This window comes from Chelonia mydas, chromosome 2 (assembly GCF_015237465.2).
Source record: "Chelonia mydas isolate rCheMyd1 chromosome 2, rCheMyd1.pri.v2, whole genome shotgun sequence".
In the NCBI taxonomy this organism is placed as follows: domain Eukaryota; kingdom Metazoa; phylum Chordata; order Testudines; family Cheloniidae; genus Chelonia; species Chelonia mydas.
Genome location: NC_057850.1, coordinates 37991471 through 38017266, shown reverse-complemented (window position 1 = coordinate 38017266; position 25796 = coordinate 37991471). Strand labels below are relative to the sequence as shown.

Sequence of the window (25796 nt, the reverse complement as noted above, 5' to 3'; positions counted from 1 at the left end):
CAATCTCATATTTATTCACACATTCACTCATACACACACACACACACACACACAGGTTCTGCAAAGTTGTTATCATAGTTACCAGCCTTAGAGTTGCTCATGCCAAGCCACTGGCCAGGTGGCCTGGACATGAGGAGGGAGCAGGGCCTTGTCAGATGCTCATCTGATGCTCCTGGAAGTTGGTTTGCAGAATCAGACCCCAAAGTTCTCACTTTTTAGAGTCTATTTTTATAGGAATTTCTTCCTATGCCAGTCTATGGGAATTGCTGCATCATGCTGTTGCTGAATCAATCAGCAGATGGCACATTCCTGACGGCTCCAAGATGTTATCTTGTTCTTTGGTTCTCCCATTCTTGAGGCTGTTGGGTGGATTCCAGTCTGCCCTCCGGGGGTCCTCTGGCTATTTCCACTTGACACCTTCTTCAGCCGATGGACACTGGATTCTTAGGCTGGCACCTCCCTGATCATTCAGTTATTATCCACACCAAGCATCCATCCACATACATCCTCTATCTCTATTTTAATCACAATTGTTAATACAACAAAAGGGCGGGGAGTCTCTGGGTGCTGTTTCTATTGTTAGAGTATTGCTTTGAGTCTCTGTGAATTGCTTTGAGAACAGACTCTGTCTTAGAATGTACTAACACAACTAGCAGCTTGCAAGTTTCACACACAGAGGGAGAGAAACAGTACCAAAAACCAAGAGACCTCTTAATTAGTAATACCCTGGAATTTAAACTATGGGGAATCAAACTCATTTGTGGTTTTAATACAGAACTTCTTTAATATGATCCAACAACCTAACTCCCACTAACTTAACCCCACCTAATATTATCTAGGAGCCATGAAGAGGATTTATTGTTATGCAAAGGGTTAAGTTTACTTAAACAAAAACCTCTAAGATTTGCAGCTATCTTAAAGCTTTTTAAATAGTGACCTGCTAAAATTAAACAAATATTAACCAAAACACAAAAGAAAACAAAAACATACATCACAAATCAACAGAAACATAAGACCTTATAACGCTGTAATACTCTCTTGACCTGTCCATCAACATTTATCACTCAAACTATGTTATTCTGAATTTAAATTATAAGTTCTTTGGAGCAGGAGCCATGTTTTATATCGGTCTGTAAAGAACCTCTTAACATACAAACATTATGTTTTCTAACCAAACTTTATTCCTTGCTCAGCTCTCTATTTTCTGTGCTATGCCAAGAAAATGTATTTAGATTTAGCCTGACTGCTGTTGGATACCAAGATTTAGCTAGGGATAATTGCTGATGGACACTTTACAAATAAAGGACTTAGTCTGACTTCACATGAGGGCAGACTAGAAGTTGGGGAAGTGCCCAGTGAGGGTAAAGGCAGCTGCAATTTTCCTTCTCTTGACCCACATACACAGGCCATATACAAATCCTACCACTATTTCTTCCATAACATTTATAAGTTTCAGCCTTAAGAATGGACAGAAAAGGGTGTAACTCTTTTTCAGGCCTTCATCTCCTGTTTATTTACCGTCATCTCCTCCTCTATGAGCTTCCCAACTCCCACATTGCTCACTCCCATCCGCACAAAATGAGCTGCCAAGATCACCTTCATAGCCGGTTGATAACCATACCCTGCACTGCTCCCTTTTTCTAAGACACCAAATTCAAGCTTCTTGCCCTTGTCTTCAAGTTTTCTACATAAATGTGCCCTTCATACATAGCCATCCTTATCACTTTGTATCACCTCCTGTCCTCCCATCACCCTCATTAGCCCATTCTTCAAGACCTTTCTCAGCCATCTTTGCTACTTCTTCTATCCTACCCCCTATTTGCAGAATGCCTGCACACAGATGATCTGTGAAGGGATTATGCGCTCTCCTTTCAAATCCCCCATGAAGAGCCACGTATGACATGACGACTTAAAAAAAAAAATCTAGATAATTACAGGTAGGCTAGAGAGACTTGCAGATTCACACATTTTACCAAAAAAGGCATGCTGTACTCCCTTTCTCTGTGAGTCTGCCTTTCTGTTGGATTCAACCAGTAAGGGCTTCAGGTCAGAGATTATATATTCTCTGGTCACAAATGTCAGATGCACCAAACTCACCTTCAATGCAGCTGAGGGAGGCAAAGGTTAGCTACATTATGCCTCTCGCAGGGTGACTGGTGCAACAAACTAATAAGGAGCTCTCCACCAAATGGGAATTGGCAAAGGGAACTACATATGAGCTCTTACAGCTTCAACTCATTCCTTGTGACAGAGGAGCTGGCATAAAGCAAGGATCCCTCCTGTTGAAGGAATCCTCAGATGCACCCTCAGGGTAGCTCTAAGGTCACTTTGCATCAGTCCCACTGAATAAAGTGATCTTAACAAGACCAGGGATCTGGACCACTGTTTAGAAAGCGCATGTAGCCAATTTTGAGCACTACTGTAAACAGATAAACACCATCACATAGCAAAGTCAAAAAGTGATCAGCCAGATATCATTTAGTGTAGGCACATGGAAACCCAAACAACCCAAAATGTACAGATCTGTGCAGTACTGCACAGCTACAAATTAAGCTCTTATGCACAATTTGAATTTTTCCTCCATTAAACTCCAAAACATCACAAGCATAGATTACATAAATATATTTAATCCTTCTGTGACTATGGACAAGTGTTCTCACCTCTGGCTTCTGTGGAGGTATACTACTTATGGAGTGTCCTAACTCATTTAATTTGTTGGCTGTCTGTCTGGAAAATGCTATCAACCTAAGGGTTTAAGAGTGATAAAAGAGAACTACTCCATGAAACTGCACGACTAGAATACAAATTCAACTGTAGCAATACTTTCATTAAAATGAAACAAACTGTTCCTTCCCCTCATTTGAAAAGGGAGCCAGCTTGCATCAAAGAATCACTCCAATGAAGAATCTCTTTCTTGTTTGACCTGCTTGTAGGCCAAGTTAGAACACCAAAGCAGGATTTATAGAAAATTCAGCATTTAAAACCCTAATTAACTCTAAGTGCAGACCACATTAGGATGATCCAAGGAATGGAAAACTTGTCTTATGAAAGGAGACTCAAGCAGCTTGGCTTGTTTAGCCTAACTAAAAGAAGGTTGAGGGGAGATATGGTTGCTCTCTATAAATATATCAGAGGGATAAATACCGGAGAGGGAGAGGAATTATTTAAGCTCAGTACCAATGTGGACACAAGAACAAATGGATATAAACTGGTCATCGGGAAGTTTAGACTTGAAATTAGATGAAGGTTTCTAATCATCACAGGAGTGAAGTTTTGGAATAGCCTTCCAAGGGAAGCAGTGGGGGCAAAAGATCTATCTGGCTTTAAGATTAAACTCAATAAGTTTATGGAGGAGATGGTATGATGGGATAACATGATTTTGGTAATTAACTGATCTTTAACTATTCATGGTAAATAGGCCTAATGGCCTGTGATGGGATGTTAGATGGGGTGGGATCTGAGTTACCCAGGAAAGGATTTTCTGTAGTATCTGGCTGGTGAATCTTGGCCATATGCTCAGGGTTTAGCTGATCGCCATATTTGGGGTCGGGAAGGAATTTTCCTCCAGGGCAGATTGGAAGAGGCCCTGGAGGTTTTTCGCCTTCCTCTGTAGCATGGGGCACAGGTCACTTGCTGGAGGATTCTCTGCTCCTTGAAGTCTTTAAACCATGATTTGAGGACTTCAATAGCTCAGACATAGGTGAGGTTTTTCGCAGGAGTGGGTGAGTGAGATTCTGAGCCTGCGTTGTACAGGAGGTCAGACTAGATGATCATAATGGTCCCTTCTGACCTTAGTATCTATGAATCTATGGTGCTAAGGAATTTAAATATAACCTGTCTTTTCTGAGAAGGTTCTTAGGGCATTAGGAAATCCTGAACAGAAGGAATTAGAGTTACCTACAAAAGGGACCAAAAGTTTAACTACTTCATTAATCCAGTCTTGACAAAGACCCAAATAAGCAGAACAAAATGATAGATCTGGCAGAGGTTTTCAGTCAGTATGAAGCTTATTTTTCATTTTAGTCAAATTAAAGCCGACACTCCATTGTTTTTGCTTTTTAAACTGCTTTTGAGTTAAAGATTCTGCCTCTGAACTTTGTTCATCTGCATTTTATTCTTAACAGTAAAAAAATACCATGAAGTACTATGTTTATACATAGGTTGGCTGCAATTTAGCAAATAAATCAGAGTTTAGTCCCCCACAACTTCATTCACCTAACATGGAAAACAAAAACCACCTGGGAAGCCACCTGATGTGCTGCGATACCACTGAGTCTACCTGTTCTGCCAGCATGGGCCCATTTAACCTGTCTTGCTGAGCCAGGCACGTAAAACCTCCTCTAACACACACAGAGGCAGGGCCACAACCAGGCAACTGTAACAGTTCCCAGGCAGGTCCCTTCTTCATGGAAGGGGGAGAGGAGAAATGCACTTAACTCTGATCCTTTGATATCACACAATGACTCATCTGAGTTTAATGAGCAGGATTTAACATCTTGTTAGAGACCATCATTACACAAAGCTTTTTTCCTGTTTGATGAGTTACATGTCACAGAGATTTACAATGCAAATGCTTTTTATCACTTTATAATATGAGGTTTAGTCGAGTGAGAACAATGTAGGTAGTATCCTACAAGCATTTTACAAAACACTAAAAACATTATCAACTTAACATATAATACTTATTTTGATAATGCTAACATAAAGGTAAGCAAGACTGGTTTCCAGCATTTGTAAGGGTATGTCTTCACTACTAACGTGAAAGCACTGCTGCGGCAGCGCTTTAACATGGCTGTGTAGTCGCGGCACCAGTGCTGGGAGAGAGCTCTCCCAGCAATGTAAAAAAAAAAAAAAAAAAAAAAAAAACCACGCCCATGAGGGGATTAGCTCCCAGCGCTGGTACACTGTCTACACTTCTACTTTACAGCGCTGAAACTTGCATTGCTCAGGGGTGTGAAAAAAAGTTTCAGTGCTGTAAAGTGGCAGCGTAGACAAGTCCTAAGTGTTCAGTTAGGCCTGGGTCTTTGGCATGAGGTGGTACCTGGTCTGCCAGCATCAGAGGGCTAGGTTTGTTTAAGACGTCTCACTTTGCAAACTGTCCTGATGCAAAGTGTGTGTGTGTGTGTGGGGGGGGGAAATGAATAGTAAGAATCCGGCTCAATCAGGAGCTCTTTAATGACCTGAAAGCCAAAAAGGAATCATGGACCAATTGCTGAAGAGTACAAAAATAATGCACAAGCATGTAGGGACAAAACCAGAAAGGCAAAAGGTATAAAATGAATTACACCTAGCGAGGAACATAAAAAGCAATAAGAAACTATTCTGTATATACATTAGGAGCAAGAGAAAGACAAAAGGAAAAAAGTAGGTCCTCTATTTATCAGAGAAGGAGAGCTAACACCACATGACGTTAAAAGGCTGTGGTGTTCTATGCCTCTTTTGCTTCAGTCTTCACTAAAAAGGTTAATGGCGACCAGATACTCAACACAACAATACTAACAAGGGGGAAGGAACGTGCACAAAAACAGGGAGAGAACAGTTGAAAAAATATTTAGATAAGTTAGACATGTTCAAGTCGGCAGGGCCCAATGACATTCATCCTAGGGTACTTAAGGAACTAGCCAAAGCACTCATCTTTGAAAGCTCCTGGAAATCAGGTGAAGTCCCAGAGGACTGTAGAAGCCCAAGCATAGTACCAATCTTTGTTCCCATTTAAAGAGAAACTGTGGAATTATAGACCAATTATCCTAAATGTATGAAGGGGCATATGAATGCTTAGCACAGGGGATCTCAAACTGGGGGTCAGGACCCCTCAGGGAGTCATGAGGTTATTATGTGGGGGGTCGCGAGCTGTCAGCCTCTACCCAAAGCCCCACTTTGCCTCCAGCATTTATAATGGTGTTGAATGGGAGGCGGGGGTGTAGTCGCACTCAGAGGCTTGCTATGTGAAAAGGGTCACCAGTACAATAGTTTGAGAACCACTGGTTTAGCATATCTGGCACATAAATACCTTGCAATGCTGGCTACAAAAGTGCCATGCAAACGCCTGTTCTCACTTTCAAGTCAGACTGTAAATAAGATGCGGACAACATTATCTCCCGTAAACGTAAACAAAACTTGTTTGTCTGAGCGACTGGCTGAACAAGAAGTAGGACTGAGTGGACTTGTAGGCTCTACAATTTTACATTGTTTTGTTTTTGAGTGCAGTTACGTAACAAACAAAAAAAATCTACATTTGTAAGTTGCTCTTTCATGAGAGAGATTTCACTACAGTACTTGTATGAGGTGAACTGAAAAATACTATTTCTTTTATCATTTTTGCAATGCAAATATTTGTAATCAAAAATATAAAGTGAACACTGTACATTTTGCATTCTGTGCTGTAATTTAAATCAATACATTTGAAAAGTTAGAAAAACATCCAAAATATTTAATAAATTTCAATTGGTATTTTAGTAACAGCGCAATTAAAACTGCAATTAATTTTTTTAATTGCAATTAATTTTTTTTTAGTTAATCAAGAGTTAACTGTGATTAATTGACAGCCCTACAAACCAACCTAATTTTCTTTTCTCACAGGGTTATTGGCTTAGTGGAGGGGGAGAAGCAATAGCTGTGAAGTACCTTGATTATAGAAAGGCTTTTGACAGTCCCACATAACATTCTCATAAGTAAACAAGGGAAATATGGTGATGAAATTACTATAAGGTAGGTGCAAAACTGCTTGAAAGACCATACTCAAAGAGTAGTTATCAATGGTTTGCTTCAAATTGGAGGGCTAATCTACTGGGGCCCCATAGATACTTCCAATACTAGATAATATTTTCATTAATGACTTGGATAATAGAGTGGAGAGTATGCTCGTAAAATCTGCAGATGACACCAAATTAGGAGGCAAGCACTTTGGAGGTCAGAATTAGAATTCAAAACAGCCTTGACAAATGAGAGAATTGGTCTGAAATCAACAAGATGAAATTCAATAAAGTGAAAAGTACTTCACTTAGAAAGGAAAAAATGCACAACTACAAAATGGGAAATAACTGGCTAGGTAGTAGTACTGCTGAAAAGGATCTGGGGGTTACAGTGGATCACAAATTTAATATGAGTACATGATGTGATGCAGTTGCAAAAAAAGCTAATATTATGGGGTGTTTTAATTGGAGTGTCATATGTAAAGACATGGGAGGTAACTGTCCCACTGTGCTCGGCACTCAAGAGGCCTCAACTCGTGTACTATATCCAATTCTGGGCGCCACACTTTAGGAAAGATGCAACAGATTGGGAGTCTAGAGGACAGCAACAACAACAAAAAGATAAAAGTTAAAACAACTGGCATGTTCAGCCTTGAAAAAAGACAACTGAGGGGAGACCTGCTAACAGTCTTCAAATACATTAAGAACTATTATAAAAAGGACAGTGATCAGTTGTTCTTCATGAAGACGAGAAGTAGTAGCCCTAATCTGCAGCAAAGGAGATTTAGGTTAGATATTAGGAAAAACGTTCTACCTGTAATAATAGTTAAGCACCAGAATAGGCCTCCAAAGGAGACTGTGGAATCCCCATCATTGGAGGTTTTTAACAACATGTTGGACAAACACCTATCAGAGATGGTGTAGGTTTACTTGATCCTGAACCTCTGTGCACTTGATGACTTCCAGGTCCCTTCCAGCCCTACATTTCTTTTATTCTGATTCCCCACCTCAGCAAACTTAGACAGCAATTTATTTCCCCACCATCACATCCTAGTATCTTTCACGACATTCAATGATAGATTAATATTAATATAATAGCTTGGTGTTTGTTTCAATGATTAGCACAGAATTAGCTCATGTTTCAAGTATTATCATGAGGCTTTAGAGTTAACAGCCCAGAGACATGAATGGAAATCATTCACACATCTCAGAGCTATTCTTTCATACTGACCACACACTGAGGAACACAATACTGTGTCAGATTTCACTTTGTATTTTGCACATTTTCTTTGCAACCATGAAAGCTAGATACTTTTTTGAAAAAATTGAAAACTTGGATACTGGACCAGAACTGGACAGTAACTGCAAAAAGAAGTTGTGCAATTATTTACATGGTTACATAGTCATATTACCCAGTGGGGAGTTGTGTACTGTTCAGTGCTTGATTTGAGCCAGTGTGACCAACTAGCACTTTCTTTCCTTTTGTCATGCTCTCAGATAAGTCAGGGGCACTGCTCTCCAGCATCTTCACCATGCAAGCAAGCACCAAGCCTTATATGGAGCACACCTTTATGTTGCTTCACATCATCTATTGCCACAGAACATCAAGGTTCAGCAGCCAGTAAAGAAAGCAAGGGCAAGGAGGTTTAATGATCCCACTCTTCAGCAGGCAGGGTGAGTAAGGAGAAGGGAGAAAGACAGCAAAATAAAACAATGTACTATTATAAAAAATAATTACATTTATATAGTCTATCACCCTAACAGGTTGTAAAGTGCCTCATGAAATATATATTTACAGTAATACTGCAATACAGCCACTTCTGGGGGGAAAACAGCAGCCTATACACAACATATGGCACAATAGCAGGAAGAAAGGAAAATGTGAGGCGAGATCTACAGGACAGAAAAACGTTTAAGTATATTGAGCTCTACGTAAGGTGGCCCACATTACTATAGCATTTGAGGGCCTCAATCTTTTAGTTGGTCAAGCCTGCACAGCCTTACATGCAACACAATGGCACTTCTGTAACACAATAACTTTTGAACAATACATCTGATCATTTTCAAAATCTCAGGGAATGTTCTAAGGCATTAAGAGACAGAATCCTCTTGATCTTTGGGGAAACTGGAAAACCAAAATGGGGAGCACAGGGGACACATGGAACCCCTGCCATCTGTTCAGAACAAATTTAACACAATCGTAGCTCCAAGCATCTCTGCAGTTTTCTTTATGTCAAACGAAAGACTGATGGCACATATTACGTCTTCTAGGATACAAATGCCCTCATTTATCTTCATCCTCCCATAGAGTTTAATCGTGCTGACACCCTGAATGACTTTTCTTCCAGACAGAGACATGTCCACAAATAATGGTGGATGGATGAAGGGGGAAAACAGGGCAAGCACACAGAGGCCCTGGCTTGGGACACCCTAGTATGGGAGGAGGAAGAAACAGGGCACACACAGAACCCCTAGAAGGGGGAAATTAGGAGGAGTTGCAGTGAGTCCCTGAAATAGAGGACGATGACACATAGGGAGCTTGTGGGTGGGAATGGAGAGATGCAAGGAGCCCCTGGTGTGTGCAATAAGCTCAGACTAAAGATGCTACAAAATGTGTAACTCCCTAATGTATTTATCCTCATAACCAGGGATCCTAGAAATCTGTTTACCATGGAATAATGCAGAATTTGCATTTTTACATAGAATCTTTAGTTTTTACATTTTGTGAAAAAAATAAAAACCATGTATAGTAGAACCCCATTTATCCTAGCCTCCATTATCCGGATTATCCAAATTTTTAATCAAATTTATCTGATCTGGCCCTGGTCCCAGTTAGATCAGATAAATGGGATTCTATTGTATATCAGTAAAACACTGTGTTCAACTGATATTTATGTATATTGTGGCTAGGGAAACTAAATCTCAGTGTTTTATTTTAATCATAGAAAAATGTGGATTTTTATGCTTTATCGTCATCGAGAATTTGGGGGGTTTTAATCATGGAAACTAGGATACGGCTCATAACACCCCTTTAAGGTAGGGAAGTGTTATTACTCCCATTTTACAGATGGGGAATGGAGGCACAAAGACTAAGGGTAAGTTTCAGAAATGGCTAATAAGTGACTTATGTGTTTAAGACATCTTTGAAAATGTGACTTACAGACTTACGAAATTTTTATCCTAAATGACTGATGACAGGTCATATAGCAAGCCTATGCTGGAGCAAGGAACTGAACCTTGGTCTCCCAAGTACCAGGCTAGTATCCTCATCACAGGAACAGCCTTCCTTTTATATGGTCTATGTTCAAAATTGTACCAGTTTAACTAAAGATGCAGCTGTAAACCCAAGTAGTTAAACCAGTTCAAAACCCTGTATGGACACACTTAATTCAATTGCATTTGGCTAATCTCAATTCATCTTAACTCCATTCCTTATCAAGTTAACCTAAAAACAATTTAAGACATGCTGAATTAAATTTTTTAAAAGTGTAGATTTTGTACTAGTTTAATATATCAGCCTAACAAAACAAAATCACACCTTTATTTAAACCGGTGCAACTTTCTTTCAAGATAAACCTAAGAGAAGGTGGCACAAAAGAAAAGGGGCCAAACAACAGAAGGAATAGAGATTGAAAAACTAAACGAAGTCAAAAGCTAGAGAGACAGAGAGAAGTCCAGAGAAATAAAAATAATCCATCCGAGAGACGTTCTGAGTAGGAGTCCCAGATAGGAAACACTGCCTACAGCAAAGCCATTGCAAAAATGGCAAAAGTACAAAGGAGGCAGACACATCACCTAACAATGTAGAAAAACTGGAAAAAGATGTCCTGATTCACTGTGATAGCCCAGAATGTGGCATCATACACCATAAATTTCAGTGGATTCCAATACAGTAGCCTATTATGGATTGCGTGGTTTCTAATGAAACTTCTGAGATATTGTCAGTGAGCTAGGAAGTACCACAATGATTGCCCAGATGGGAAAAACACAATATTTTTAAAAAGTAGTCAAAATTTCTGTGTTTAATACCCTTAGGAAGCTAATTAGTGGGGGCATGCTACCCAGAAATCTCAGACAACTAATTTTTTGTTTTAGCTCTGCATTGCACCTTAAAAAATTAAATGAAGTTATTAATGGGACGGAATGACTGATGCACAGGACATTTACGGAACCATCCTTTGAACAATAGGAAGCAGGCATTTCATATTTTTAGTGGCTCAACAGTTTCTGATATTGGAAAAAAGATTTATAAACTATAACCTAGTTTTGATGCTTTCAAAAATTCTTGTTTTGTAAAGGAGACATGCATCATTTTCTTTCTAACAGTCATTATTCCAAACTCCTATAAAGGAAAAAGCTACAGAACCAGTCTTTTGAGATGGCTAGCTTTAAAAACTAAAATAAAAAATTGTTATTCAAGTTAAAGAGGTGGGCAAATGGAAAAAATGTAAGTATTCTATGAAAAGTTAGCCTACTCTGTATATATCACAACAACTCAAAAATTTGTTAATTCAGATATATTTCCTATCACATACACAACAGTTGCCACTGACATGCATTGCCAAACTCCTTTTTCAATTCCAACATACAACCACACAATTCTGGGGCGGGGTGGGGGGCGGGGGGCGCGGAAGAGGAGAGAAGAGGGGTCGAACACAAATCACACTCAAAGGCAAACTCAACTGTGACCTCAACAAAGATACTTTAAATTTTGTCAACAGACACTTTTGAAACCTAGGATGTGCTATTACCCTCTAATAAAATCTGAGGTCAGCGTCCTTAACAATAAGTGTCATTTAAAGAGTAGAGAGTGGGGGAAATTACAGATAAAGATGCCTGACAGCTGAAGACTGCTGCTGTGGTATAGGGAGAGCTTCTCCATGTGGCAAACCTCCAATGGTCTAACTTCTGCTGCAGAAAACTGGTATGTTGAAGGGAGGCAAGGCATAAAGAGAAGACAATTAAATGAAGAGGCTAGCCAGGGGGTAGCTGAGGAGCTACGGAGACATTCAGGGCAGCAAGGAGAGGGAGGCAAGGTATACAGGGATGATGGAGCCAGGCTAGAAAGGAGTGATAAGGAGGCAGAATTCTATTCTATTCAAGTCCTTATTGCCCCTGATACTGCCTGCATCACAAACACCTGCCTGGAAAACTGCTCAAGCCTTGTGGTGGCATACCATGTTCCTCCAAGCCACTCAGCCTGATGTAGACAGGATAAGGCAGGGAGGCAGCATTGCATTCATCTTTTCTTCAAACTTCAAATCCAAAAGAGATGAGACAAATAAAACAAGGCCATTTGAATTACACACCAGAGTCAGAGCTAACAGAGCATGGGCACAATATGGACATCGAAGACTAAAGGGTTTATAAGGGAGCTCATTGATGGTGGTGAAATGTTCCAGACAGGTGATCCCGGGAAAACTTCAGTGTTGTTAGTAACAAGGCCTCAGATGTTAAAGTTCAAAAAAACTCATCTCCTCACTTGCTTCTCTAAGACTTTCACAGATCACCTCTTGTCCAACCCACATAGCTGGTCATACTTTGGACCTGATCCTCACATTAAATATCAATAGTGAGGACATCACAACCCAGGCATTATCTTGAACAGACCATCACCTCATACAAGTAATAGAGCATTTATAGCTTCCAGGCATAAAGAAAGACACACGATCCTGATTCAAGCAGGAAGTGTCATGGGCCCCCATCAAATTCCAAAATATACTAAAGGATAATAGCATACTACCCACAGAATGAGTTGAAGATCTTGTGAATCATTATCTTCATATTCTAGTCTCAACCATCCCAGAGGGCCTCTTCATCCACATATACCAGACTGAGAGGGAAAGAAACTTGAGCGTGATGGTAGAAAACAAGGGCTGAAACAGGTTTAAAATGAAGATTTTTTCAAAGACTACACCAAGACAAGCTTCCTCAGCCTCCACAGAAGTGCCACATCTCACCTTAAGGAGCTATCCAGAGTGGTAATCAATTCATAATCCTGATTACCATACTCCACAGCAGAACCCAACAGTGAGAACTATCATCTTACTTTGCTGAAAAGATCAGGAGCATTTGTAAACACTTCTCAAACTGCATGGATCCATTCCCCCTATACTGGCCAATAGACTCAACACCTGCGACTCTGAAACCTTGCCTTTCCTGGTTGGTGAAAGAGTCACGAGCCACTCATGACTGAAGTTCGCCAATGCTGCCTTTAGGGAGGGAATTTTCCCTTCCTCATTCAAAAACTTACAATAGTGACCAACACTGAAGAAAACTACCTTGGATAAATAGGAGCTAGCCAATTACTGTGCAGTATCAAACCTTCCACTTCTGAGCTATTTCATAGATAAGCTTGTAGTTAGGGTCTCTAAGTGAAGCCAATGTCCTAGAGTTGGCAGAATCTGGTTTCAAGTCAACACAGGATGAAAACAGCTTTAATGGCACGGATGGATAACTTCCTGGTATTGATGGATAGAGGGCAGACATCCACCCTCACTCAACTACACCTCTCTCCAGCATTTGACACTGGCAGCCAAGAGATACTACTTTCCCCACTTGAGAGGTGGCAGAGGTACATGGAAACAAGTTAAAATGGTTTAAGTCCTTCCTGGAGGAATGCACCCAAAGGACAAAATGAAGAGAAATTACATCTCTCCCACCAGACCCCCTCACTTGTGGCATCCCCACATGGCTCAATTCTCTCTGGGCCTATTCATCACTGACATGCAGCCATTAGAAAAACTGCTAAGATGACATGGACTCAAAGTGCCAGCAATATGCAGATGAGACACAGCTCTATTTGACCTTTACCACATGCCACTAAACACCAAGCTGGCCCACTGTTTGGACATGTTCAGCTTATGAATAACGAACAGGTATTTGATACTCAATACAAGCACCAGAGATATGATATTGGTGAGCAGAGGAAAGCTTTGAAGAGTTGGAAGCCATGGTGCAGTCTTCTTTGGTTGAAGGTATACATCAGCAATGACTCAAATCTGTCTTTAGGTTACGTATGCTCCTTGCTGACACTAAACTCTGACATGAAGTCTTCAAGTAACGCTTTCTATTGGACTAGGAGACTCTATCCCATCCTGATGGGTGATGATCTGCCCTTAGTTATATGGTAAATCACATCCCAGCTGGACTATAGCAACGAAATATAGTTGGGCACAAAGCATCAGCCCTTAGGTAATTCCACCCAATTCAGAATGCAGCAGTATATCTCCTCAGCAACATGGGCTATTGAAAGTACATCAAAATTATCCTCTACTCTCTACCCCTGGCTTCCCAAAGAACAGGGAGTCAAGTTCAAGGTCTCAGTCCCTATCTTCCAGGCTCTCAATGACCTGCTCCAAGGATATCTAAAAGATTTTTTAAAGCTGCAAGAGAAAGACTGTGGTCAACAACTCTGCTCTTCAGGCACTACAGAACTTTCTACCGCAAAGGTAATGATAATCTACACAGGAGACAGATTTCTCAGTGGCTGGTCCCAGACTGAAGAAGAAACATCCATGGGAACCAAGAACAACGCCAAACCTCACATTCTGCTCCTAAATTCAAGACATACTTATTTAACCTTGTCTTCCGCAATATAAACACAAAACAGTATGTGCTTATTTGGTTTATTTTTTAAATTATCCAAACTTAGACTGTATACAATTTCCTTGCTGAGGAGGGGATCAGAGAAAAACTGAACCACATGTGACAGATGTTAGTAACTTTGCTTAACGCACTACTAGATGGCACTCAAATATTACAGTGATTAGGGTTATATAAAAACCTACATGCAACAGAATAGAATTAAACCAGGCCTATAACTCCAACACTGGCAGAAAGAAACTTTCTGCTAAAATTCAGTGGTCCATCTGCACCCAGAGGGAAAACATGGTGAACATGGTAATTAAATTTATTGTATTAATTTCAGTTATTTTAAAATTAACTAATATTTCATGTGAAATTAAGTGTGTAAGATAATGACATAGAAAAGTTACAGAATTTAAAAAACAAAAGATTCTCAAAATTGTCAGTTGTAATGTGGCTTTCCTGTAATGTGGCTTGTTGAAATTCTAAGTTTTTAGAATTTGACAATAATCTGCAAAAATCAAGTTTGTTCTTATTAAAACAGTATATTTTGCATAATGGTCACTGGAAATTTTATTTAGCTTTAAGTTCTAAAATTATTTACCCAGCTCTATAAACCCGTGAATGTGGAAAAACTGTCATATGATTTATTCAAAAATATTCTAAAAATGCACCAAATTATTCAACCAGCCACACTATGAAATTTTTTTTTGCTACCACGTGTTCTCATTGAGTACTGTGCATGTGATACCATCAGAACTGCTTAATGTTTATATAACCTTGTCAATTACCAGTGCATTATATCATATCTAGTAGCCTATCCCAGGATGGGCTTGATCAGTGCTGCTCTGCCTCTCTATTTTCTCAAGTCTTCTCTCTGCCTTTTGTTCTGCTGTGCCTATGAAATGTTCATTGCTGGGTGGTGATACAGAGACAGAAAAATTCTCTTACCTCCCCTTCCCCCCGCCACCTTGTTAATTCATAATTTGCAGCTGAATTGCCTAAAATGTTTTTTACCCCAGAACTGTTCTACTGATCAAAGAGCATTCAATTGCTGCACATTACATAAAATGTCATTTACAGAATAATTCTTTCAAATTGGATCAAAACGTCACAGTAGTTTGTTACAAACATACAGACATTACAAAAGATACTTCATAGAAGGAGCAGCAATACCACTATGGCTTAGCCAGAGCAATAGAGATTCACCTCATGGCCATCAGGGAGCTTTGTTCCATGACTGTGACATTAGTCACGAAATGGAATTTAAGTTTAAGAAAAAAGGTATACCTAGAGTATTTTAGTCAGTACAAGTACAGTATGTGTATTAATACAAATAACGATCTGCCAAGTTAACTCTGCCATGATAATGATCTGCCAAGTTAACTCTGATGTCACAATTCTACTACCCAATAATGAACTGTTCTGTCTTGGATCCTAAAACCTTCTTTGTCTGCGAATACTAACAACTTCAGCCCAAGCTATAATGTATGCTGAGCGAAGCTTTTTAAATAACCATGGGTCAGGCGGACATTATATCATAGTAGACAAATGAGCAGTTAAATTTAACAAACAAAAAATATCACTGTTCTACTCATAACTTAGTTTAGATTTAAATGAATACAAGCAGAATATTTTAAAATCAGCCCACTTCCCCACTAAAGTTAAGAGCAGCTTCAGCTAGATTTGTGGCTATTCCTGAAGTAAATGCAGCAGAAAATAAGGCAGAGGCTAAATCAGAATTAGCCAGTGAGACTGCTCCTAAAATGTAATAGCTTTGACTGTGTGGATACAATCCCCACATGCTCTATATATTACATCTGCCTACCACCAGCTGCACATCCACTTACCTCTGATGTCACAGTGCTGCATAACAACTAGGACAGGTGGAGGAGAAAAGGGGAAGGAACAAGGGGAAAGAGAGATGAAGTGGGGGTGGGGGCTGCAGGTAAAAAGGGGCTGCAGGTAAAAGGGAAAGCTACCTCCGAAGTCACAAATCTACCAGTATCAACCAGTCTATATATAAATGGTATTGTTGGCATGTGAGCCCCTGATGCAACCTCATTTGTTCACTCATTTCACCCCACCAATGATATCATGGCATGCAAATGATCTGAACAGGCAGAGGAAAAAAGGGGGGTGGGAGGGTCTGATGCAGTGAGAGGATAGAGGAGCACCTCTTCCAACACCAGTTCCAAAACCCATTAATTTCATTGTGTAAGTAGCTACCTCAGCCTACTCTAAAAATATACAACATCAGACCCTCATTTCCCTTTCTCAGGTTTGGCTTTAACAAATAAATTAATAATATAACAAAGTTCAACTCAAGCCTTCTCTGCAGCGATGTCCACTGCGAGGGTTCCTACCTCAGGATTTCTCACCCTAGATCCTTTCTTTCTCCCAAGAAAGCAATTTCCATCCCCCTTACATATGGGGGAGGTAATGAGCCTTACTGGGTCTTTTCCCTGAAAAAACACCAGCTGCTAAATGGGTACAGTGCTGCAGAGAGACACTCCCTAGGTGTTCATGCACAGGGACTATTTTATTTAATTTAAAGGCACTTTTAATGTTGGGAGCAGATACTTTCCACAATACGTTCAATTATAACACATCTCATTGTTTTGGCATATATATGCTATTGAATGTCTCTCCAATAAATACTCTATTGCATCTCAGATTTGCACACATTTTATATGTACAGTAGATATATTCAAATACAGAAAAAAACTGCTAAAGGAACGTTAAGGTTGCACAGTGAAGCAGTGTAAACTTAGCAAATACTACAATTAAAGTTCCTTGTGAAACCTTAATGCAAGCGCACAAGGGAGCTGAATTACGATGTTTAATTACACGATCACTGAAAACTATTTTTCAGAAGACCCTGGCCTCATTAAGTCCACAGGATGGAGCTCACTGAATAGGTAACTTTTTCCCTCATCATTCAGTGTGTGCTTTTATGCCTTTACCACACACCATCCAAACCCAACAGTGAAAAGAGAATTATTACTTCTCTCATGATATTCATTTTCTATAGTATTCATCACAACAGTATCTAAGTGCTTCACAAACATTAATGAATTAATCTCCACAGTACTCCTGTAAAGGAAGTATATTATCCCCATTTTGCAGATAGGGAACAGAAGTACTGTGATCTTAAGGCCAAAACTGTTAAGCGACCACCAGTGTTGCCTGCCCAACTAGAGATGCCTTGAGCCTGATTTTTCAGAGTACTTAGCATTTTTGTATTACCCTATAGATTCAAAGCAGCTCCCACTGACTTCAGCTGCATCTGAGAGTGCTCAGCACTTGTGCAATTAGGCCCTGGTTATCTTAAATTGGGCAGCCAATAAATGAGTAACATGCAGGCAGTGGCCACCTGGATGAAGCTTGTTTTAAGTGACTTGCCCTGCATTACATATGAACTCTATAAAGAAAGCTGGCATAGAATTGAATTCTGTAGTGTGGCACCGCACTGCCATAACCACAAAACCCTTCTTTCTCATCCTATAATCCCCTGTCTCAATCACTACACACCCTCTCTAACTTTTGCACTAAATGAGGCACAGGTCCTTCAGACAACAGCCTCATTCCCTACACAACCATCCTGAGCACTGAATGTGGCAGGTATCCTATGGGAACAATCGTATGGGATCATCTAGTTAAAGATGTACCATAATGCAAATGGCACAAGGAGGCCAAAACAATGGTTTCATAGACCCTTAATTGAGCGCTTGACTTTATCACCTTAACATTTGTTTAACATGGGGGGCAAGAGATTAATGTAATTTTTCAAGCTTAAACACCCCCCTGACCAAACACATATTCCATCATGTGGAACCATCCTTACCCCCACATGGGTTATTAGCAGGATTGGGAACTCAAGAACTTTAACACAGACCTCTGCAATTTAACTAATGGAGTAACTGTTGGTAGTAGTAAGCCATTATCCCCTATGTGCACCAACCACTAGAAGATGATGAGACACATCTTATCAGTGGGTTTCATAGCTATTTGCTAAACAGATGAATGTTGGAACTCAGGAATTCCAGGTTCTGGAGGGGGTGCGTTCTACTGGTTACAGACCCTTCTGTTGTTGTCCTGTCCCCCAGCATGCCCTCTTCTGGGGCTGTCCATTGGCATGTCCCCAGTCCCCATCACCTTCTCTTCTTATCAATCTCACAACCCTTCCATGTCCTCCCTCTGAATCAGACTACTTCCTCTTCCTCCTCAGACACCAGCAAGAGGAACAGAGAGCTTGTGAGAGTCTTCTAGCACTCAATTCTGTGCCCAGAATCACAGCAGCCCTCTGGCATGTGGAAGGAGCAACTGCAGGGAAAGATCTGCTCAGCTTCAACAGCCCTGGCGGGACCATGCTTAAGACAGATAGAATCTTTGGAGAATTTGGCTGCCCAACTAACAAGACTCTGAGCAGGTGTCAACAATGATTTTTCAAAGGTTTAATCATCTGCTAAATGCGTGGCTCTTCACAGTGATGACAAAAGGCTGCTTTCTGGCCCTAGGGCAACACCTCTGTCCAATTTCAAGTCCCTGCACCAAAGCATGGAGGCACTAGAGCAGGGGTTCCCAAACTTGGTTTGCGGCTTGTTCAGGGTAAACCCCTGGTGGGTCTCAAGATGCTTTGTTTACCTGATCGTCCGCAGGTACGGTCACTTGCAGCTCCCAATGGCTGCAGTTTGCCGTTCCCGGCCAATGGGAGCTGCGGGAGGAGCTGCGAACAAGCCGCAAACCAAGTTTGGGAACCCCTGCACTAGAGCTTCTCAATGAAACAACCAAGTTTTTTGGTTGTTTCCCCTCTTCTCCCCCCACCAAATACTGGCAATAAAACTTTCTTTTGATATTCTCAGAAACAGTTGAACCATTTGTTCTAAAACATTAAAAAAAATTCAGCCTGAGGCAGACACCCACCTTGGAAAACTTCAGCCCAGTTAAAGTTTAGCTAAGTTTTGAGCAACTAAAAACAAGGTTTTGTAATAGGAACAAGTTGTAGGCAACTTTATTTACAGAAGTCACTGGCAGTTCCCATCTACTTCACATATATATGTATATATATGAAATAGATGAGAACTGCCAGTGACTCCTGTAAGTAAGTAAGTAAGTAAATAAATGTGGGAGGAGGGTTCTATATATATTATATATATATAAAAAACCCCACACACACTCTTACGCATACTAATTTAGAATACCTAGAGGCCCCAGCCCAGATCAGGACCCACTATATTAGGCACTGTAGATACACAGATAAGACATTCCCTGCCCCAAACAGTCTAAATAGATAAGACACTAAAAACAGGGGAAAGGAAGTATCATTCCCATTTTAGAGATGGTGAACTGAGTCAGAGACTGTGTGACTTGCCTGAAGTCACATTGGAAGTCTGTAGCAGAGTCCGATATTAAACCTAGATCTCCCAAGTCCTAGAGTCCAATGTTTTAACAAGGCTATTCCTAAAAGACAAAAGCACCCTTTTAAACACATGAATTATATGTTTAGAATATGAAACTTAACCCTTTCTCTCTCTCTCACTCACTCACTGACACACCAGTATATTTTCCTCTTAAAACCCTCCAGGATTTGTAAGTACAAAAATACCATAGTCTTCCTTTTTATAAATCACTAATCTTTTGAATGTCGCCCCTATTACTGAAGAAAGAACCCTGCTGGATTACTATCTGAGCAAGGAAATCGGCTGCAATGATAGCTTAGAAGTTTAATGTCCTTCTACATAAGATCTCTTTCCCCACCCTCAAAAGGGGATGCATATTTAGGAAGAAAGAAAATCTCAATATATAAAAAAAAATGCAATCCTTTAGGATTTGTGAAGTACCTATTATTTTTTCATTAGCCTACAGTAATTTTTATGGAACACGTTTTAGTACTTCTTGGAAGAAAAAAGGAACTAACTAACTATATGTAAGTACTTGTCACAAGAAACAAACATTCTTTAAATGCAGCTGCACTTTCTCCACACAAATCATCAGAAATTTAAAATGGATTTGCAGCTTTATTCTGCTGTTTTCACTTTAGAGAAGTTTTTCAAGTAAAAAAAAAACTTCTAGGAAGACTAACAAGTCAGCTGCACTGTCACCACACCTAAATTTGAATTTCTGAAGTCTACAAACATTAACATTCTAAATAATATAATTAAATATTAAATAAAAAATTATACTTCTAACCTACCTCTACCTGATTATGTTCTGTAATGTGATTTTCTGTTATTTCTTCCTAGTCCACAATATTATGCACTAAAGGAGAAGCTGTGACATCATTAGAAGTTCCTGACACACATGCTCTTCCCCTTCCCCTCCTCCCCCCCCCACACCTGCTTGAAAGGAGTGGGATTTGGGTTTCTTGAAAGGAGTAATCGGTCTTCTCACCTTTTGAGAAATGTAGAGTTGTAACTGTTGTTTATTATATTGTATTCTGGCATCTTGAGCCTAAAGGGCACATTTTATAAATATTTTTTAAAATGATAAAAGTTGTGATAATTCACCTAAAGACGGGGTGGCCAAGGAGACTGGGAGTGAGAAACAAGGGGTGGGAGAAAAGGTGAGGGATCAGAGGAAGTGTGCGGTGGGGGAGACGGAGAGAAGAAGAGACCTGTTTAATTATTTGTGAGAGAGAGAACTAAGACTGGGACAGGAAACCAGGGAGGGAGGAGCACAGATTGGACAAGGAGAGAAAAAAATTGGAACCCAGTGGGGACAGAGAATAGGAGGGCGGAGGAAGATTGGAGGCCAGATGCGGGAGTGAGAGAGATTGAGACAGGAACCTGGATTGACTGGGCAAAGAGACTGCATTTGGGGGAGAGAGGGTGTTTTTTCCTTCATTAAAAGTCCTAAACAACTCCTTGTAAATTAATAAGTTACGAATTTGCTAGATTTAATTAAAAAACAAACATTTGAAAGATAACATATTTCTACTTTTGGCATCACATTAGCAGAAAAACAGGAAATTAATCAGCCTGCAATAATAAACCTTGAAAAGTTGAAACACACCATGAAAGTGTTCGGTCCTACTATGAAAGTGGTGGGGTGGCAGGGAGGGGTGTTTATGCTTTTTTGATAGCAGCTTCTATAGCTAAACTGTCATCTCAGACAGCATACATTTTGATGGGCATCAAAATGATCTTTGGGAGTGGTCAAGAATAGTACGGGCTGATATAATAAAATCCCTAGCTGGGAATAGCCAAAAGGTTGGAAGGACAGAAAATTGCTACTGCTAACAAATTAACATAAGAAAGCTGATGAGCCCAATAGCAGACTAGATATTAGCTTTTTCAGAGAAAGGAAAAGACAAGTTACGTCTCCTTACAGCAAGATGCTAACCGGTCCTCTTCATCTGGTCTCTGAAGTTTCAAGTTGTTCAAATGGATTTCGTTTGTTTTGTAATTGAGAATTACACACGACCTGCACGCAACTGGGCTGACTTGCAAAACAATAGCAAAGGTGACAAAAGACTTCCATCTAAAATGTCACTACCAGGTTAAAAATCTGTAAATATTCACAGATGCTGAAGAGATGTGTTGCTTCTCAAAGAGCAAAGTGATCTGTTTCCTATTTCTTTCCCCCACTATAAAACAAAACAAAACAAAAAAGCAAATGCACCCTCTAATTTTAATGTTGCAACTTAAATTTTTACTGATAGTACATAGCTTTCACTCCTAAGAAAATTACTATGTACTGTGCAAACTTGTAAGACTGATATTTTCCCTGTTGAAATTCTGTTTAGTCTTTATCTTCTATCCACTCTGATTGGATACAAAGTATGTAGTGACCTCTATAAACTAACAAAAGCTATTCAAATTTAAAAAAATAATATCAATAGCAACTCTGGAGCTACTGCTCAGAGGAATTATTTTTAAGACGCCATTTTAGGGCATTTAAAACTTTGAGGGGGAAAAAAAAAATCATTAAAATGTCTTACGTTTGTTCTAAATACTGTACTATAAGAAACAAGAAGTTTGGTAAAAGCCTGTTCAGCCTTTTGAGTTATCAGGAGTGTGAAAAGGAAGACTATTTTATACTTTAAGAAGCATTAGATCTTTTTATATGCTCAGATTAATTCTAATTCCTGCATCTGAAGTTAAGTGTGCGTATAAAAAAAAGTCTGCAATGAGGAATGTGTGCTCTGAGATTTCAAAAGTCTGGTTGAGAAAGTTAAACAACCAAATACGTAACTGTATAGCTCAAATTGTGTGTGCTCAAAAAGTCAAAAAAAAACCTGATGGTTTCTGGGGGAACCATAGCTATCACTTGGCCTTCTTAGAAAATATTGTATTTGTGAATCATCCTAAATCCATGAAATATTGCATATGTACAAGAGAGTTAAATTCCAACTGTAGTGGGAATCCTATTTTAATCTGATGACTTTTGTACATGTAAAATCAACCGTAATGTCACATTAAAGTACTTGCTTTTTACTTTTGGCATAAGATTCCATTTTACATCTGCTTTTTGTCTCATTTAATGCCTGCACAATACTTTGAAGATATAATACACTATACAAGTGCTAGGTATTTAACATTTAAGTTAATTCTCATGCTTGTAAGAGGTGCCAGACTGATTGAACAGGTACACCACAAGTAGTACAAATATGCTCACACTATTCTAAACATATTTCTACCTTGAATACATTTTAAAAGGGTTGCTTGCTTTCCAAGAGGGCATACACCCAATTAAGGCTATGCTTTGGCCTCTCCCACTAAACTCCACTCCTCCTCTCCCAGCAGAAACAAAGATTCTTTCTAGGTAGAGAGAAACAGAGGGATAAAGTTGCTCTACTACTCCCACACAACTGCTTGGATCAGAAATGTAGCTCTATCCTTCATCCCAACTACCAGGGTAAAAAGTAGCATGTAGAGAGGAATGAAGACATGATAAAGCACAGGTAAGCTTACTCAGGGATGTCTCCTCTAGACTGCTAAAAGTGGAAAAACAACATAGCTGCTTTGTGCCTACAGATGGCACAGGCATACAGTAGAACATTTTTAATTTGCCCTAATGAGTGGGAGCCCCACTGACAATCTCAATTTGGTGAATTAGTAAGAGAACAAACAAACGTCTCTTATGATACTTGTAAAAAATCAGCCAATTAAAAACTGGCAAGTAAAGGGCACATGGGGATAGTCAACTATTCTACCTATAAATTTACTTTTTTTATTGTATATATTTGTCTTCCCTGTCCTGTCCCCTTCCCTTCCCTCACCCCACCCCAGCATTCATTTTATGTTCTTTTCTTAAATTGTAGGTTCTCTGACTTCAGGCATTGTATTTTCATACAAATCAATATACTACCTAGCACAACAGAGCCCAAGACCTGACTTGGATCCCGAATGCTACCACAATTTTTTAATAATAATGGTAGCTGGATGCCTGACTAATCTAATGGCCTTCTATGACGAGATAACTGGCTCTGTGGATGAGGGGAAAGCAGTGGACGTGTTGTTCCTTGACTTTAGCAAAGCTTTTGACACAGTCTCCCACAGTATTCTTGCCAGCAAGTTAAAGAATTATGGGCTGGATGAATGGACTATAAGGTAGATAGAAAGCTGGCTAGATTGTCAGGCTCAACGAGTAGTGATCAATGGCTCCATGTCTAGTTGGCAGCCGGTATGAAGCAGAGTGCCCCAAGGGTTAGTCCTCGGGCCAGTTTTGTTCAATATCTTCATTAATGATCTGGAGGATGGCGTGGACTGCACCCTCAGCAAGTCTGCAGATGACACTAAACTGGGAGGCGTGGTAGATACGCTGGAGGGTAGGGATAGGATAAAGAGGGACCTAGACAAATTAGAGGATTGGGCCAAAAGAAATCTGATGAGGTTCAACTAAGACAAGTGCAGAGTCCTGCACTTAGGACAGAAGAAGCCCATGCACCGCTACAGACTAGGGACCAAATGGCTTGGCAGCAGTTCTGCAGAAAAGGACCAGTGGACGAGAAAAGTTTACAGAAAAGGTTACAGTGGACGAGAAGCTGGATATGAGTCAACAGTGTGCCCTTGTTGCCAAGAAGGTTAACGGCATTTTGGGCTGTATAAGTAGGGACATTACCAGCAGATCGAGGGACGTGATCGTTCCCCTCTATTTGACATTGGTGAGGCCGCATCTGGAGTACTGTGTCCAGTTTTGGGCCCCACACTACAAGAAGGATGTGGAAAAATTGGAAAGCGTCTAGCGGAGGGCAACAAAAACGATTAGGGGACTGGAACACATGACTTATGAGGAGAGGCTGAGGGAACTGGGATTGTTTAGCCTGCAAAAGAGAAAAATGAGGGGGGATTTGATAGCTGCTTTCAACTACCTGAAAGGGGGTTCCAAAGAGGATGGATCTAGACGGTTCTCTGTGGTAGCAGATGACAGAGCAAGGAGTGATGGTCTCAAGTTGCAATGGGGGAGGTTTAGGTTGGATATTAGGAAAATAAATTTCACTAGGAGGGTGGTGAAGCACTGGAATGCGTTACCTAGGGAGGTGGTGGAATCTCCTTCCTTTGAGGTTTTTAAGGTCAGGCTTGACAAGCCCTGGCTGGGATGATTGAGATTGGTCCTGCTTTGAGCAGGGGGTTAGACTAGATGACCCCCTGAGGTCCCTTCCAACCCTGCTATTCTATGATTCTATGAACATCACTACAGAAAAACTTTAGTGAATGCCTCTTTCTTGCATGGGATCTCATCTCCAACGGCAAGTTTGGCCTTTTAAACCTCATAATGCAATAGATGGGAATAAATCTAGTGGGGCTCTTCCTGTAGTAACTCCTTCCCTAAAGGACCTAGAAGGAAAGTGTCTCAGTTTACAATCTAAGACTTAGACAGCTTGCAGCAAGATTTAAAAAAAAGTTCAGTTTTACTTGTCAAAAAACCAAAATAGTTACTTTACTTTTGAAGGAAGTTCTCCTGGAAGCCAGAAACCTCACTGTTTACCTGAAGTCATTTATTTCCTCCTACAGTTCCAAAGAAAATAGTTACACAAATACACTAGAGGAAGCACTTATATAATTCCACTTCAAAGACATTAACATTTTATTAAAAGGGACATTTTATGCTATGGAAGGGGATCTTTCAAAACACAACTAAGTTTTTTTTAAAAAGCAGTTTGCTATGGTATATGTATTTTAAATATATATCTTACCATTTTAGTTAAACATAAAAACTACATAGCACAAGCTATGCCATTCCTACACAACCAACAGTAGAAGTGCTACAGTCAGTTTTCTTTAGCACTTTAAACAGATCACTATATGAAGTTCTAGTTATTGTGATGGGGCAAGGCCAGATGGCTATAGGAAAGTAGTGAGAAACAGGTATGTTAGCCCCAGGCTAAAGAAATCCCTGTTACCATGGTAACCAAATGGCTGTTGCCCCAGGTTAATCAAGACACCTGGGGCCAATTAAGATCCTTCCAGAAAACAGTGGAAAGGCCAATTAAGATCCTTCCAGAAAGCAGCAAGGTTGATTGGGACACCTGAAGCCAATCAGGGGCTGGCTGAAACTAGTTAAAAACCTCCT

The 25796-nt window shown here is 40.0% G+C and overlaps 1 protein-coding gene across 17 annotated transcripts in view; it reads right to left on the bottom strand.

Moving 5' to 3' along the window:
• The window catches only part of RNF19A (ring finger protein 19A, RBR E3 ubiquitin protein ligase), a 97952-nt gene that overhangs the window by 51406 nt on the left and 20750 nt on the right, over nt 1-25796 (bottom strand). Inside the window, exon 3 of one of the 17 annotated variants that reach the window (XM_043539272.1) lies at nt 25168-25231. The exons of the other annotated variants lie outside the window; for them this stretch is intronic. The gene's annotated coding sequence lies outside the window, so the exon portion shown is untranslated. The remainder of the gene's footprint in view (nt 1-25167; nt 25232-25796) is intronic. 17 annotated transcript variants of the gene reach the window in all.